Raw genomic sequence first — 17,196 nt, 5'->3', positions numbered from 1 at the left:
GATGCCACAGGACGTGTCCCTGTGCCCTGGCACCTGCCCTGGTTCCTTGCATGACCCTGGAGCCCAGGTGAGCCTGTGTCACCTCTTTGGGCACAGCACTGCTGAAATACGATCCCCTGGTGCCCCTGGGGGTTGACACATTACTTGTCATGAATATTAGAGGAAGCCAAGCAGGGCTCGAATTGCTGTGGGGGAGCCTTGGTAGCGCTGTGTCCAGCGGGCTGCAGGGACAGGGCTGGGCTGCCTGGGCTCGAACGGGCAGCAGGAATGTCAGGGGAGGCTGCTGGAATATCCAGGAAAGCTGTTGAAGGCTCATGAGTCAGGGCTGAGTCTGGCCCCACCAGCCCTGGCTTGCTGTGTCTGTGGGGACAGGAGTCACTCAGGAGTCACCTCCTGCTTCCACTTGGGTAGATGTTTTACTTTCTAAAGCCCCAGATGCCCAGCAGACAATGGAGGAAGGGAAAACCAGACTTCTCTTCATTTTTCTTAAGCCTGTCCCTGCTCCTGCTGGGAATTAGTGCAGGGGTGGTGCCAAACTTTCTCCTACCCAGGAAAGGCCTACTGAGGTGTCTGCAGCAGCATTTTTGGGTGTGTTTTGTCTGTTGGGGCCACTGTGTGCACACCACGACACAGCCTCTGCCCAGGGAGCTGCCAGGGGCATGTTCCACTACAGATTGGAAAGAAAAAGCCAAGATTTATCTCAGGTATTTTTGTGCTGCCTCGGCCCAGCCTGCAGCCTCATGGGGTTTATGAGCCAAATTCACCTTGGAAAAGCAGAGTTGAAGGGATGTGGGCTCGAGGCAGGGAGACACTGGTGGTTAAACCCCTCTTAGGTTTGTGGCAGCTCCCCCAGCTCAGCCAGCTCACTCTGGAATCACCTCTCCACTATTAATTAAAGCTGGTTGGTGTGAGGAGGAATCGAGGAAGGGCTCTTGATGCAGTCACACTTCCCACAGATGTTGCTGTGTATCCATTATGGTCCCTGAAAGCCTTGTCAACGTTTTTCCAGGGAAGAATGAAAATGTAAATAACTTTAAAATGATTCAATGTCACTGTGGTATGGGGAAAGGTCATGCTGCTAAAGACCATTTATCTTTTTGCCGATTTAAAGAGCTTTTTTCCTATTACATTTTTTGAAATTAATGTTTTTAAACATTACCCAAAGTAATGTTAACAATTAGGGGTTTGTGGGATTGATCGTTATGCAGGCTGGGATTTAAATTGGAAAAGATTTGTTTTAGGTAGTCGTTGCAGAGGGGTTTTAACAGACTTTTTGATTTATGGCTTATAAAAATGTTTGTGCAATTTAATGGAAAGACAAACTGAAATCCTGAATTCCCATGTAAGTGTGGGGGTAGGATATTCTGTGGGAGTGAGTTTGGGATTATGGAAGCAGAGCTCATGTGCACGTAAATGTTAAAATTTACAAACCCAAGGTGGGCCTGGAGTGACAAGGACATCCTTATTTGTGGATTAGGGGTTGGAGGAAAAAGAGGTTGGAGGCTTTGCTTCCTCTTGTCCTTGTGTAATGCTGCTCCTCACTGCTGGGAAGGCATTTGGAATTCTGTGCTATATGGGGGGGAAAATCCCTTTAGGACCATCAAGTCCAAGATCCACCACTAAACCATTCCCCAGGCACCACATCTCCTTGGGTTTGCTTGGAAAGGTGGGTGTGAAGATGCTCTTTGCATCTGTTCCACAGAGGAAAGCAATGTCAGGCTGTTGGGAAGGTGGGACACGGTTCCTGCCCGTGTGCCAAGGGGAGCCAAGACCTCCTCGCTCTCCTGTGAGCTCCAGCCATCCTGCAGCTCTTCTCTCCTTGAGCCACTGCAGATTGTGACACCTGAAAGTCTCCCAGCTCCTTTCACAAGAAGGATTTGGGGAAGGAAGGGGTGGAAATAGCTCTGCTCTACCACAACTCTTGGCCTACTCAGACATAACCACATTTTTCACCTCTGTTGCCCCTGCTACAGCAAGTGTGAGGCAGCGGGGATGCCACAGCTGGTGCTTTGCATGTAATTTTCACCCTCTTGTTAATGACCTTGCAGGGATTAGCATGGCCTTCTCCATATGCCAGTAGATTATGTCTGTTGGCAGCTGCTGCTACTGGAGCAAAATGGGATAGTTTTCATTAGGAGTGCTTGACATTAGGTTGCCCTGGGTGTCGTCAATCCTAAACTGTCAGTGCCTGTGAATAAAGCAGTGTGCAGATGTGATTTATTAGATGTGCTGCTGCTTTGCTGCAAATGTGGCATTTTCAAGTTAGCAAGGTCTGGCAGAAGTGTGAAAGGACCTTTCTGGTGTTCCCTGCTCACACACAGGCTCTGTGGGGCTGTCCAGCAGCAACGGATGGAAAATCTGCCCTGAAATGACTGAGGGACAGGAGGACTTGGATAAAATCCCCCTGTGCTGCTCAGTCGAGTTACTCACTTGTAAATACAAGTGTGTTTGTGTTTATTGGAAGGTATCTGTGAATTTTTCAACTGCTTTAACTTGCATGAATGTTTTGGAAGAGCATTTCTATCCAACTTGAATGAGGGGTGGGGGGAGCAGACTGTTGCCCAGTGTGGGAACATGAGTTGGCCTTGAAATGATTTTATTTTGATGATTAAGAAAATATTCAGATTTACTACACAGACCTCTTCCCTCCTAAATCAAGTAATGCAAAGGAAAATCATCTTTCAGTAGCACCTTATTCCTATAACTGAATCAGGGGCATATCCTGAATACTTTTTGCATGCTGAGGGAGACACAGCTCACTCCTGGGGACACAATTTCCAGAGAGCAGGGCAGGAGGGGGGTGAGATCCTCGCCCAGCTGCTGGGGAGGGATGTTACAGAGGCTTCCCTGGGAGGAACCAGCCTCTCTGTGTTCTGCAAGGTTATTAATCCTCTGTTTATCCTGTTTTAAAATAAGCAGTTTAAAGGAGGCTGTCAAGATGATAGGCCACAAATCCATGTCATTCGTTTGATTTGCAGCAGCAGAGCTAAACCCTCATGTGTCCCTCCCTGAGCAGAGGGGGTTGTGCTCCCCACATGCTGCAGGAATATCCCAGCCCACCCTGGCTGCAGGGACCCCTCCTCAGGCTGGAATGCTCATTTGGAAGGGCCAAACTCTGTTCCTGGGAGCATCCCAAGAGCCATTCCACAGAATTCAGGGGTGTTCTTTAGGGCTGTGCCCACCTGACAGACCATCCATCACTGATTTATTGAACAGCAGACTTGGGGAAGGGAGCAGCTGCTGGTGGGGGAGTCCCAAAGCTCCTCACTCTGCTTGGCTTTGTGCCCACTGATGAACAGGTCACCAGCCCTGCTGGGCAGAACAGCTCCCCTGTTGCAATCTAAGTGCTTAAAGGCTCTTTTCTCAAGTTCAGTAACCCCCAATTCACTATTCCAATCAATGGGTAATTATTTAATCAGCAATAGTTCTACTAAATCTAAAATAATATTGAGATTTGGTTTGACAGGGGTGATGTAAAGTGAATTTTGCTTATTGCAATACAAAAGCTTGGGGCAGAGCTGGAGCAGCCCAAATGCCCAACAAGTACAGCCAAAAAAAAAAAAAGAAACCTGAGGAAAAACCTCAAATCTGGATCAAGCTCATTGATTGGCACATTGTAGTGTGAAAACATCATAAACAAACATTCCCTGTGGGCAAAGCTCCTGCTGCCCTGGGGCTGAGGGAAGGATTTGGGCAGCTCTGTATGGGCTGGGTGCTGGGGGGGCTGTTTTGTGTCCAGATCCCCAGGGAGAGTGGGTGGGGACTGCAGGTGCCTGGGAAACAACTTGCTCTGAGCCCCTGAGAGATTTCCCAGTTGGAAGAAGACACTGAGGAGTGGTGAGAGGGTGTGGGCAGGGGATGATGAATGAGGGAGGAGGAAAAAAAAAGAAGTGAGAATGGAGGATGTGAAAAGAAGTGCTTGAACTCTGACTGTGGCAGTGTTACACCCCAGATGGGTTTGACTTCTGTCTTTAGCAGCAGGAATAAAACATCTCCCTGGACAGTTAGAGACAGGATCACACAGCTATTCCTCTCCCTGGAAAAAGAATCCAGGTTACTTAAAAGGAGTAGTTCTAGAATGCCTAGGACATAATTAGAACACCCTCTCATATGTATCCCAAGCTCCAATCCCAAATAAACACAGGGAAAAAAGTAATAATCATAGCTCTTCTCTTGCCACATGTTACAGCAGCAGGTATTTGCTATATAAATTTAGTAGGAAAGTCTTGTTGGTTTATTTCCTCCACTTTCATTCTGTTCTCATTAGAGAAAAGCTCCCTCCAAAGTTTAGCTAATTATTTAGGTACTGGTGTTTTCAGCAAGGTTTACATTCTCCTGACATTAGAGGTCTCAATTAGAGAGAATTTACATGAAAGCAGCTTTAACACATTGGTTGTCAATACCTATCAACTATGATGTGATTTTGGCAGAGTTAAATTCTGGATTCCAGGGCCACACCACACCACATCAGCCTGGAGGAAGCAGCGTCCTTGCTCCAATGTTCAGGGATGATTTCCTGCCCCAGAATCTGGCACAGGACATTCTCATACTGCAGCTTCAGAGGCACTCAGTCCCTGCAGCTGGGTTAATCAGGAGTGATAAACTACTTGGTGGAATATTTGGGAGGGGAGAAACAGCAATTCCCGATTTAGAGACTTTCCCTGGGGCACTGCCAGGTCCAAGCCAATCCCAAGGTGTCCTGGCAGCAGGAAGACCTGGCTTGTGTGGTCTCAGAGAGGGAAACTTTGCTTAGCAGGTGCAGAGATCCCAGTTTCAGGGACTGAGATAACCAGTTAGTCCTGGTTTCAGGGACTGAAATAACTGTAATAACTCTGGATTAGGCTTACCCACTCCTTGGTTTATGACAATCCCTGGGTAGATTGTCACAAACAGAACCAGAGGGTTAAAGCTGCTTTCCAAACCACCCAGGGACCACTGAGTTAGCAGGATGCTCCTGATTCTGGACTAGATTTTTTTTAATGAAGTGCAAGTCTGTAACCACAAGACACTAAAAAGCAATTGCATTAAATCAAGAACTACATTTGACTTTATGGATTGTTTATGGGATCTTTCTTTTATTAATTCTTTATCCTTTAATATTATAAAGGATTTGTGTCTACAATAAATAATGTAAAGTTACATTACATCCTCTTTGGCTTAAAATTTTAATATTCCTATTGCCTATGTCCATAAAGAAATTGTGTTTGAGGTCATTGCATATGTATAGCTGCAGCCATAACCCTAATGGAATTACTATTCAAGCAGAGCTGAGATTAGTATGAATGCCAAGAAACTACCCGGCTGTCAGGGGAAAAGGTAAAAGTTCAGAGTTCAGCTTGCATCCAAATTATTTATCTCCCTAATAACTTAATAGATTGAATATATTACTTGTCAGTGACCTCGATGTACAACAATAAAGACCCCTTGGTAGTGTCAGAAAATATATGAGACTATAATAAGTAGTACTTATGTAGTGGAATAAAAACATATTCTTTATGATAATGAAGTCTCTTCCCCCCAAGGACACTGCAAGGACATGAAACCATGTAAATATAAACAGCAGCTTGTATTTGATTATAGCCAGACAGAGGCTTCTCTCCTAAAATCAGCACTGAGGGAGCTGCATCTTGCAGGTGCCCTGGTGGTGCCCCTGGTGCCCCCACACACAGCAAGGATGGTTTGTGCCCTTTGCTGCTTGACCAGAGTGGCATCCTCCACCCCATCTCACAGCCACTTTCTGCACAGAAGAGCCTCTTGCTTTTTCAGACTTCCTGCCACTTCTAATTATTTCCCCTCTTGATCTCCCAAGCGCTTAAAAGAATAATTTAAATTAGAGTTTAGGATCAAAGGTAATAGTGTAAATAGGCCTGTTGTAAACATGCCTAAAAATAGGGAGGTAATTTCCCTGAGTGCTGTGGTGTCTGGAGCAGTGCAACACAGTGTCTTTATTTCTCTCTGTTTCCAGGTCTATTTTTCAAGGCTTCGCACTCTCCAAAGGGGAAAACAATAAGCTCTCGAAGGATATTGTTCTTTAATAAGGCTTATGATTATGGATTTTTTTCTTCCTCAGCCAGCAGAGAATCACCATTAATATACTCAAATGGAATGAGTCTCTTCTCTTTAATAGGTCATTTTAATCATATATTTAAAGTTTCACTTGGGGATAGAGGGGGAGAGGGGACACAAGGAAAAAAAGGGACTTATTTGATCTGTTTAATGTTTTTCAATTAATCCTCCCAGTGTTTCCACCCGTGGTGTCCATGCCAAGCTGAGCAGGGGTTGTGCAGCTGGCTCTGATCCGTGTCAGGAGCAGTCCCCTCACATCCTGGGGTACCTGGGGTGTGGGACCTTGAAGTGGTCCTATGTCTGACAGGAGCATCATGGAAAACAGCTCTGCATCCTGTCTCTGCTGCAAATCCTCCTTTCTTCCTCCAGCAGCTGCATGCTGGGCTGAGCCTCCCCAAAATCACAGGACCCAGCCCTGCAGGCTTGTCCCTGCTCCCAGAAATCCCACTGGAGCTGGCATCTCTGTGGCTGGGCTCCTGCTCCCCCAGCAGCCTCACGTTTTTGATTGTATTTATGGCCCCTTAATCTGTGCTAGCAGCCAGGATCAAATACATCTCCAGGTATTGATCAGCTTTAGGCTGATAGAAGTTCAAGCTCACGAGGTCTTGGTCTTTGACCCTCAAATAGGATATGAATCTCAATCCAATAGACTGATATTCACACACAGTCGCTGCCCAGGGTTGCAGGCTGCAAGGGAAAAATCAATGAAGAGTGCTAATGATTCACAATTTATAGAGCAGCTGCCATTTTAATATTAGAATAAATGTTATATTGCAAAGGGATGGGTACATAGGTGGTGGCATGGAAAATATTTCTTTAGAGCCTCTTCTGTGAGGAAATGATGTGCACAGGATTTTATGAAGTATAATTTATTGGCCTCATTTAGACTTATAATTTAAAACTCCTTATGAAAAAGGTATTTAACTAGAGTGGATTGGGTAAGGAAAAAGCAAGGGCAGAGCTGGCTGGCTTGGAGTACTCCAAGCAAGTGCTGGTGGAGAAAATGAACCAATACCCTAATACAGGAGATTGGAAAGAATTCCCCTTCTGCTTAAACATCCCTGCAGCATCTGGCAGCAAAGAGGCCCTGTTCTCTGTCCTGGCTCTTGAGAGCAGACTTGTAAATGAAAATATGTGCATTGAACATGCTGATGAGGTATATAGAGCACATTAGGATTAAATAATGGATCATGGCAAGGCAGAAATTCTGCTGAGTTGGGGTGTGAGGGTTAGAGAGAGACTGGGGGCAAAGAGAAAGGGGCAGGTTGGAAGACAGTACCTATGTTCCAGTGGTTTGAAACCTCTCTGTCCAGATCACACAGAGTTTGTTATATTCTCAAATAATTCTTACAATAATTAGTTTCCTTTAAGACTTCTTTACAGTAGCTCATGGGAGCAGGTAATTGCTAGACTGGCAGAAAGGCAGGAATTACAGGGATGTCAGCAAAAATGGAAGGTGCTGTGCCCTTCTGCCTTTTCCTGGGGCCTACACCAGGGAGGGAATGGGCAGGAGGGAATGAAATGTCCTTGGCTGCTGCAGTTCCCAGCGTGACCCAACAGCTGTGAGTGCAGTAAGTCTTCACCTGTAAGTCCAGTTCACAGGACACTATTTCAGTGTATAATAACGTCTTTCACTGCACAGATGCAAATGGTGAAAGGATTTCCAGCACAAAGAACCCAGGCTTTTTAGAACAGACAAGGAAAGATGAAAATCCTACATCAAACCCACAATTTATGGCATCTGTTTTGGCCATCTCTGTATTTATTTTTTTATAGAAGCGAAAAGAACTTAAATAATTCATCTGCCTGAGAGCTCATAACTCTCTGGCCTGTGTAGAATATCTTTCATATATCTCCTAACCTGGAGCCTATTGACAAACTGTATGAAAAATAACAGCCCTTTTACTTGCAAAAGCAAAATCCAATTTATTGATTGTGATAGTCTAAATAATGGCATTTCTATGGACCAAAAGGTATTGCCCAAACAGGTTAGAGTTTACTTAACTCAGGGCATGAGATGTCCCACACATAACATCATAAGCCCAGAATCTACTCCAGGCTTTTCCTTCCTTGGTTGTGCAGCCATTGTGACCAAACTATTGAACTTTTAATGAAATTAAACTCAAGATTTCTGGGAGGGAGAGTGAGAGGAGGAACAGACCCAGGGCATGACCACATTTTTATAGTTTGATGAGACACAGCAAAGGTTTATCCACACAGCTGCAGGATCAACCACTGGGGCTTCTGGATAGACTAAGGGGATCACAGCTCTCCTGCTGACAGGAACAAGTCCTAAATTTTGCACCCTGCTCTGATACTAGAACTATCTGCAAGTCAGGGTGGGTTTGTTCCAAGGTCCTAAATTTGCACTAACTTTTGCTTTATCCCCATCTTGACAGATTTCTGCTTTCCTTTGTTGTTTTGCCCCCCTCATTCTCTGTCAGATTCTCTCTAATTAGGCAGCAAGGAGTTTGTTACAGCCTCATAAAATACTGAGAACCCTTCCTCATCAATTCTGCCTGTTTGAAAATGTTGTTCTCCAATTCCAGCCTTGCATATATTCTGTTATTTAATTCATAAATGTTGAAATAGGGGCCTAAGAGATCCCAACTGTGTCTCTTTACATAATGAAATTACAAGGAGTGATACGTTACTACCATCCATAAACTTATTGTGCACTTTACATAAAATTCAGATGGGGTGGCTCTGCATGCATGCAGATTTGATATTTTCAACTTTATTAAAGAAATGACTAGAGTGCTGGAAAGGCTGCTGTGCTGTATGGTCAATTCAGATCCTGGGGGCCATAAATCTGAGGGGCTGTGATTTGTTGTTCTTTGCTCACCATAAATTAAGGCTTTCTTGATGGAAAGGTTGGCTCCATTTGTAGCAGTTTAGGTCACAGTGTTTGGACAAAGATGTGCTGGGAAGGGAATCTGTGCTGGGTCCAATGAGGCAGAGAGAATATCTTTATTTTATCCAGCTACTGGAGCTGGAACCAGCTCTGATTCTGCAGCACAGATTTTCAAGTCAGGATAACCAAGTGAGATATTTGGCTGAGGGCTGATTGCATTTTAAATGCTTTGGATGTGTTCCTTGAAGATTTTCTTTCCCTGAATGAAGCAGTGGTTTAACCAATGGGGTGAAAGGCAGGGCTGGCTGCAGGTGGGATTTGGGTGGCCCTTCCAGCAGCTGTGTCCTCATTTCCTGGCCAGGAAGAGGACACTGGAGCAGTTCTCAGAAAACAGCAAAAAGCAGGGCAGCACCATGTCCTGGGTAAAGCCAGCCCTGGGTAGTGCACATGACCTGGTATGGCAGAGACACGGGGGCATTGTACAAGTAAAATAACATAATTTATCTCCATCTCTAGTAATAAACGTCCCAAATTGCTACTTAATGGTGTCTTCACTGGGTAAGGAATAGGATGATACACAGGGTCTGAGAAAGCAAAGAGTATTACTGCTTCAACCATGAAATCATAATATCATTTAAAAATCAATCACTTCAAAGTGCTTAAGTCTGTCATATCTAGCATGAAGGATGATTTAGTTGATATATAATTTTCCATTAAGAAAAAATAATCACTATTCCTAGGTTTCCTTTTCCTCACTGAGATTTAAACCTTCCTTTAGTCAGGATGGGAAAGTGTTCTTGCCATTGAGCAAGATAAAGAGCTGTTGGTTAGAAACAATCTCAAAGCAATGCTGAAATAACCAGGTACTCTCGAAACACCCCAGAGTAATGACCCTTGCCTGCCACAAGTTGGCTCTTTGTATGTTCCTTTCCTAGCACCAAATTTTGTAATTAATAAGGGAGATGAGCTGCAAAAGAGAATAGTGCAATTCAAAGAGGGAAAAAAAGTAATGTAATCCAAGCAGGAACTTCTCTTTTACTCAGCTGGGAGAAGATTAACACTGGGAGAGGTGGCACTGGGATAAATACAACACTCTCAGCCTATTGTCTCAAAACAAATCAAATGAAAAAAATCCAGAATAATTGTTGATAAATTGGCATCTGACTTTTCTCTTTTTGTTGGAAACAGAATAATTCCAATATCTGTATACCTGTGTGAGAGCTTAGAGCTGTTTAAGAATCCAGTAAACAGCTCAGGTATATTGGCATTAATTTTGCCACACTAAGACATAAGGAGTTTAATATTTTCTGTACTATTATTGTAAGACAAGATGGGTAGGTGTGGCACATTCCAAATCTGCTCGGAATAAATATTGGGTGAGGAAACTAAATGTTGTTCCAGAGAGGAATATATTTCAAGTTCATTATTGAAGTGGTGAGGTCAGCCTGGAATTCCCTCTCCCAGAGAGGCAGCGATGGCAATTGGATGTTAATCTGTGTTAGATCCCACATCTGCTCCTTATCAGCATCTCAACTTTAATTCAGGAGAAGTTTAACCTTGACCCTTGGGGGCAGTGCCTGGCTGGTCTGGGCATCCTGGGCCTGCTAAGGGTGTCCAGTGCTGAGGCTTCCAAGGCTTTCCTGGTGCCAAAAATTCCCTGAGGCTGTGCAGAGCTGAGCAGTGCCCAGCTGGCGTTGTGATGTTGTCTGTGAAAAATCTGATTTTCATGCTGGATGAATGCTTTACCCATTAATTGCCAGGTAGTAATTGCCTGGCAGGTGCTGGCTGAGGGAGTCAAAATTGCTATTAACACCCCAGCAAGAATAGGGGGATTAAAACACAAAAATCAGAGAAAAATGGGAAATCTGAGCTGGTACCTATAAAATGCATGTGAACTTGTGTCCCCAGTGTGCAGGGAAAGCTGCTGTGACCCTGCAGACTGCACATTCCTCCAGTGCTGACACAAAGCACCTGGCAGGCTCTCCCAAACAGCAGCCCGAACTTGAGGGGAATTGCTTTTGCTGAACAGCGATTATAATTCCATGCTGTATATCCAGATTTTGACAAGTAAATCTCATATTTTAAACACAGGATTAAAAATTTTTATTACTACAGTGGGGATTAAGTAGTAAAGCCTCAGAATGTAAGTCTGTAAAGTAGGAAACAGGAAAATAAAGTGAAATCTATTGTTCAAAATAACTTGGGCTTAACCCTCTGTCCCCTGGTGCAGACCCAGATTGCCGTGGGCAATAATTATCCACGGGTCTCCTGTAGCATTTCACAGGACAGGTAGGGGATATGGGATTTCTTCCTGTTGTTTTCCAAATCCCTCAATTTCCAGACTTGGCTGCACCACCAGGCTCAGAAATAACAGTGGCATTGAATAGCATCCGAATGAGAAACTCAGAGCAGCCAGGTTCATTTGCTGCTTTGACTTGGCTGATTACAAAGAAGCTCATTTCCGTTCCTCCTTGCTTGTTTTTAGAGGAAAGTCTCTTTATTAAGAGTTTCATTGTAAAAGTGAAGTAAATAAAACAATTTCTCTGCTGAAAAGCTTTCAAGCCTTTGGGTGAAACCCTGACCCACTGGAGCCAGCAGAAGGACACTGAGGACAAGGGCCAGGATTCTGCTGCACCAAGGATTCAGCTATTTCTACCAATATTGCTTTTCTGAGCAACTAATGAACTCCTAGTTTCCAATTAGCTGTTCCTCTGGATACAGCTTAGGAATTCAATAAAAATCACAGGCACAATCCGAATTCTTATGAATCTGAAATCTTTGTTTTTGGTTTTTCTGGACAGGGAGAATTCTTACAATTTTTAATGGCTTTCCACAAAATAATTTCTACATCTTTATCAAGAACTTGTGAGCTTTGGACTTGTTTTTAGAATTAAAAGTGAAATGGTTGATAAACATAAGCCTTCAGATGTTCCCCCTGATTTGCTAAGGGCCTAAATCTATCTGACCACAAGTTAATTACCAGCTGTTTTCACACTACCAAAACATCCTTAAAAAACAAGTCAATGTGTAATAAATGATTTATGTGTGTCCAATAATTAAAACACGAATGCTCAGCAGTCACCAGCTTTTACCACACTGGAATTATCAGAGGGTGCTATTTCATTCTAGCAGTATCAGGTTTTATTTTACCTCCTGATTCTTGCACAAGGAGATAAAATCATTGAACATACAATTATTTAAACCCTCTTCATGACAGGAGTTATAACTCTGCATTTATTTATTATGCCAGCCACTGTTATTTTGCTTCCTGGCATCCTCTGCTACTTTCCTGTTTCTCCAGGTAAGGAACATGCAGAGGTTTGGCTAAACCTCATACAAAAGGAGCTGCAGGCAGGAGTGGAGGTCATGCTGGGGCCAGAGAAATTTCAAGTTTTTCTTTCCATGTAATTTTAGCTGTCTTTTGATATGGTTCTTAATTAACTAGTAAACCTGCCCTTTCATTTCCAATGAAATGTATTGATGGTGCATTCTGACTTGGCTTCTATTTTCCCTTTGCTGTAATCAGTAGGAAGATGCCACAAAGCTACAGGTAACATTAAAAAGATATTTTCTTTATCCCATGTGATTAATTTGCTTCTCTATCTCCTTTCCATTATGTAACTACTGTAACAAAATAGTCTAGAAGGCTGCCTTGTAGGCAAGGTGGATTGAGGTTTTTCGGTAGTACTGCTCATCCTTGCTTGAAGCAGAGCTGGAGACAAGTCCTGGAGTTGGGAAAAACTCTGATTTTCCTCAAGAAAGGGCTGCCTTTCAGGGTCAGAGCCCATTGTGGGGGCAGTGTGTGCTGCAGTTTGTGGGATTGCTTTCAGGAGGAGCTCTGCAGTTCCAGGGAGAGGGGTTCTACATGTGTACTGGATTTACTCTGCTTTGTCAAACGATTGACTCATCTCTGGAATCCTGCATTTGTTTCACAAACTGAAACTCATTATCAGTTTGTGCCAGCTTCCTGGGAGAAGGTGGCACTGGGGTGAGCAGGAAGAGAAGGTGTGAAGCCTAAAGTAACTCTTCAATAGGAAGGATTTATCTTTGCAATTTTTTTTTTACCAGGTGTAGCAATTGTAACCTAGAGACTGAAATGCAGAGGTGGTTGTGGATGCTATTGCTGGAACTGAAGCTCAGGTTAGCTGGAATTTAAAAAGTTACTGGAAAAACTCCCAATTCCGACATTTTTTATGTTCAGGAGATGCCTGAGCTGTGCTCACTATGGGGACACAACCATACAGTCACACAGCCCTTCAGAAACCTCAAACACAAGGTGGGGGTGAAACGTGCTGTTCAACAGGTTGGCTCCATAGTGCTTCTCTTGTCAACTCTAAAGTTCTTTGTGATAAATAATAGATAAATACTGGAGGATAATGTTGCTCTGCTGTCGTGAATTGCACAGAGCTTTTATCATATAATGCAGACTGTGTTGTGGGGCTATTGAGTAAAAGCTGTGGGATTTGGCACAACAGAAGGAAGGAACAAAAGACGACAGAAAAGGCAAACGAAGGTTACAGTTTTTGTTAATTAACTTCCTCCCTGGCCTTTACTTTCACTCCTGCCAATAAGCCCATTCCTGCTTTGTCCATAAAGCCCTGTAGTCACAGGTGACTGATCCTGGGGGGAGTTTATGTTACATTTAAGATAAACATAATGCCACAGGTAAAGCCAGAGGTAATGAGTTTGGAACCACTCCCGGAGCAGCTGGGTAAGGGAAGACTGGGAGAATTGAGGTAGTTCAGAGAAGAGAAGGCTTGGAGTGAGCTAATTTCCACTTTCCAGTGCATGAGAGGAGCCTACATGAAAGACGGAGAGAGATTATTTTATTTTTGTCTGGAGTGATGGGACGAGGGGGAATGGCTTCAAACTGAGAGTAGGCTTAGGTTGGATATTACAAAGAAAATAATTTTCTGTGAGTGTGGTGAGGCTGTGGCACCGATTTCCCAGAGAATTTGTGGCTGCCCCAGACCAGGCTGGAAGGCGACCCTGCCAAGGGCAGAGGATGAGCTTTACGGTCCTTCCAACCCAAACTATTCCGTGACTCTATAATCACGCCAGCACCGCCACCATGATCACCACTACCCCGTGTCCCCGGGGTCCATATCCATGTTTTTTTAACCTTTGAGGGATGTGGCTCCACAGGCGGGAACGGCGAGAGGCGGGAAGGCGCCGCCGCCCCCCCCAGCTCCCCTCAGCCCTCAGGGCCCCGCGCCAACGGTGCCGCAGCCTCTGGCGCCCCCTGTCGGCCCGCGCCGCGCTCCCCTCACGGATCGATCCCGCTCCATTACCCGGGGCCAAACCTCGGGGTTTTAGAGCAGGTTCACCAAATTGTCAATTAAGTGCAAATCAATCCCCGGCCATTTATCACTGTGTTAATCCGCCCGAGCGCTGCGAGGCGAGAAATCGATCTGTTCGTGTCACCGGGGAGCAATCGCGGCGCGCTGGCAGCCCGGCAGCTGCCGGATCAGGGCAACCGCGGAAATTTATAATCGCGGAGAAAAATTGCGGCTTGCCAAGAGGCACATTAGGAACTTGGGGAAGTTGAGTGCGGGCAGGGGGAAGGGGCTGTGACAAAGAGGTTGTGTGGGGCGACCTGGCTCTGGAGGGGTCCTGCCGGGTGGCTTGGGCCTGAGGAGCTGCTGATTTATCAAGGACATAAATAAAGATTATTGTTTACTCGGATCAATGCCTTAATACGAGGCTTTGGGGGAATGGCTCATTCGCCCTGCAGGGTGGGTGCAGATATCCTGCAGCCTTTGGCTCCAATCCTGGGAATCTCAAAGCGGAGCGACGAAATCTCTTCTGCCGAGTAACAAGTGAAAGGAGCAGAGGAAACGGCCTCAGGTGGTGCCAGGGGAGGTTTAGATTGAGTATTAGGAAAAAGCTCCCTGTGGAAAGGGTTGGCACAGGGTGCCCAGGGAAGTAGTGGAATCACCATTCCTCAAAGTATTCCTGGATGCTTCCAGAAATGGGGCAGCCTCAGCTTCTCTGAGCAACCTGTGCGGGGCCTCGCCACCCTCATGGGAGGAATTTTTTTCTAATATCTCATCTAAACCTATTCTCTTGCAGTTTGAAGCCATTCTCTCTTGTCCTGTCACTGCATGCTCTTATGAAAAGTCCCTCCCCATCTTCCTTGTAGGCCTTCTTCATGTATATTTGGACTTGATGATCTTAAAGGCCTTTTCCAACATTAACAATTCCATAATTCTGTGCCCATCATAGCTATTTTTTTAAATGCTCACAGAAAATTCCTCACTCCAGATTTGGGGGGAAATACAACATCTCAATTATTCTTATGTGGAGCTCCCAGAATTGCTGGAAAGAGCATCAAAATGCCTTCCCTGGAGGTTTGCCAGAGGTCAGGGTGGGCAGAGCCTGTTCTGGAAGAGCCCATCAAGAGAAGTGACTATTGGGGAGCTCATTTCTTGAGCTTTCTTTAGGGTCTTACTGAATTCAAAGCTTGAAATCATAAGCACAAGCCAAGAGCTGGGGAATTAAAATGGCGAAGTGATTATTAGCTTAAAGAGGTGAACAGTTATTTCCTCTGGAAAAGAAGGGCTGTGCTGGACAACAGCCTGTAACTCCAGGGATGCAGCATCCTGGGCTGACACTGCCACAGGATTTTGGGGTGGTGATTTCTCATTTCATAACTTCCACTGGCTGCTTTTGGGAGCTGTCGTTGTTTCTCACTGAGAGTGTGGAGGGATGAAACTGTGCTCTCATCAGCTGGGTTCCCTTGGTGCCATACTGGGAATAAAAGAGCAACTCAGCTTGTAAAGGAAAATTGAAACAGACAAGAAAAAGTGTAGTGAACCCTTGAGGTTTCATTCCTTTAGTCTGAGTGAAAAATCTGCCCTTTTATTTTCTTCATGGTTGTGTGAAGGTCAAGAAGTTTGGTTCAAGACTCAGATAAATAACTAAAAACCAAAACTCTGGTTTAAAATTTTACAGCAGTTTTCACTGCTGTATTTCAATATAAACCAGACTGAAAACTGTCATTGTGTGTCTCAGTTTGTTCCCTGCCAGGATCATAATTGGGTAGGCACAGCTTTCTTGCAGAAAGAAAATCTATGTCCAATCAGGATTTGTATTTTTTGGCAATGCCAGCAATCTGGTTATAGATTAGAAAAAAAAAATTCTACTGATTATATTATTGAACTGTTTAGAAACCCCTATATTTCATCTGAAGAAAAAAAATATTTGCTGGCTTCTTCTGAAATTCAGGCGCTCTTTATCCATAATGCTGTGCAGTTCTTTGAGTTAAATGGGAAGAAGGCAGAGTCATGTGCAGCTTCTTACTCCCAGCAACTTTTATTAGAACCAACAAATATATTGAAAATGAATCAACCCATGTTTGTGTGTGTTACATTTTTCTTGTAAAATCTGCTAAAATATCAGTCAGAATCAGGTTGGTTGGTCTTGGTTCCCAGATTAAGGAATTAAAGATCGACTAAACTCTTCTCAAGTATTTAAGAAACGAACCATCTGTATAAGAATCTAGGACAGATTACACTTAACCTTATTCTGAAGCAAGAGATTAAGATGAGAACAGCTACTGTAATTAAGATACTGCAGATGCTGTTCACTAAATATGCAGCAAAGGAGATCCTGGATGCTTGTGCTGCAAGAGAGTGAAAAATAACATGGGGTCTCTTCTGAAAAAGCCTCAATATTTTGTGAAAACTGTCCCACTCCAACAATTTTTGACTGAACCTGTTAAATTTTCTCAACTGTGCCAATGTTTCACTGCTGGGCTCTTCCCATGGGCTGTGGGGATGTTCCCCAATAAGTCTTTAAAACCAGGCCAGGTGTCTGTTGGAAGGTTGTTCTCTTGCCCCACTACTGGAAAAGGATTTTATTCCTTTTCTGGGAGGCCAAAGGAAATGGGCAGGCTGTGCCATCCCAGATTTACAGCTTATTTTGGTATTCCTAGCTACAACAGGTCCTTATCTCACCTTTTTCTGGGCAAAATTTTCAATTTATAATAGGGACTGTGACTCAGGAATAAGGAGGTCTTAGAACTAAGATGGGAAGAGGGTTGGGTTGAGTTTTTTGAGTTTCTTTTAGGTGTTTTTCTTAGTTTTCAGTTTTTAAAGGTTATCCTGAAACCTTTCTGGAAAGTAACGTAAATAATCAAGTGCCAGTATGAAATACTGTGTGCCCTGTATAGAATCTGTTTACTTTCTATTTTCCTGGACAAAAGGATTGCTTGCTGACGCCTGCAAGAACTCCAGGCTCCTCCTAACTGCACAGACTGTGAGCACAGGGATATT

The sequence above is a fragment of the Haemorhous mexicanus genome, chromosome 21 (genome assembly GCF_027477595.1).
Source record: "Haemorhous mexicanus isolate bHaeMex1 chromosome 21, bHaeMex1.pri, whole genome shotgun sequence".
Lineage (NCBI taxonomy): Eukaryota > Metazoa > Chordata > Aves > Passeriformes > Fringillidae > Haemorhous > Haemorhous mexicanus.
The sequence above is the reverse complement of the archived record's forward strand: the minus strand, read 5'-3'. Positions refer to the sequence as shown.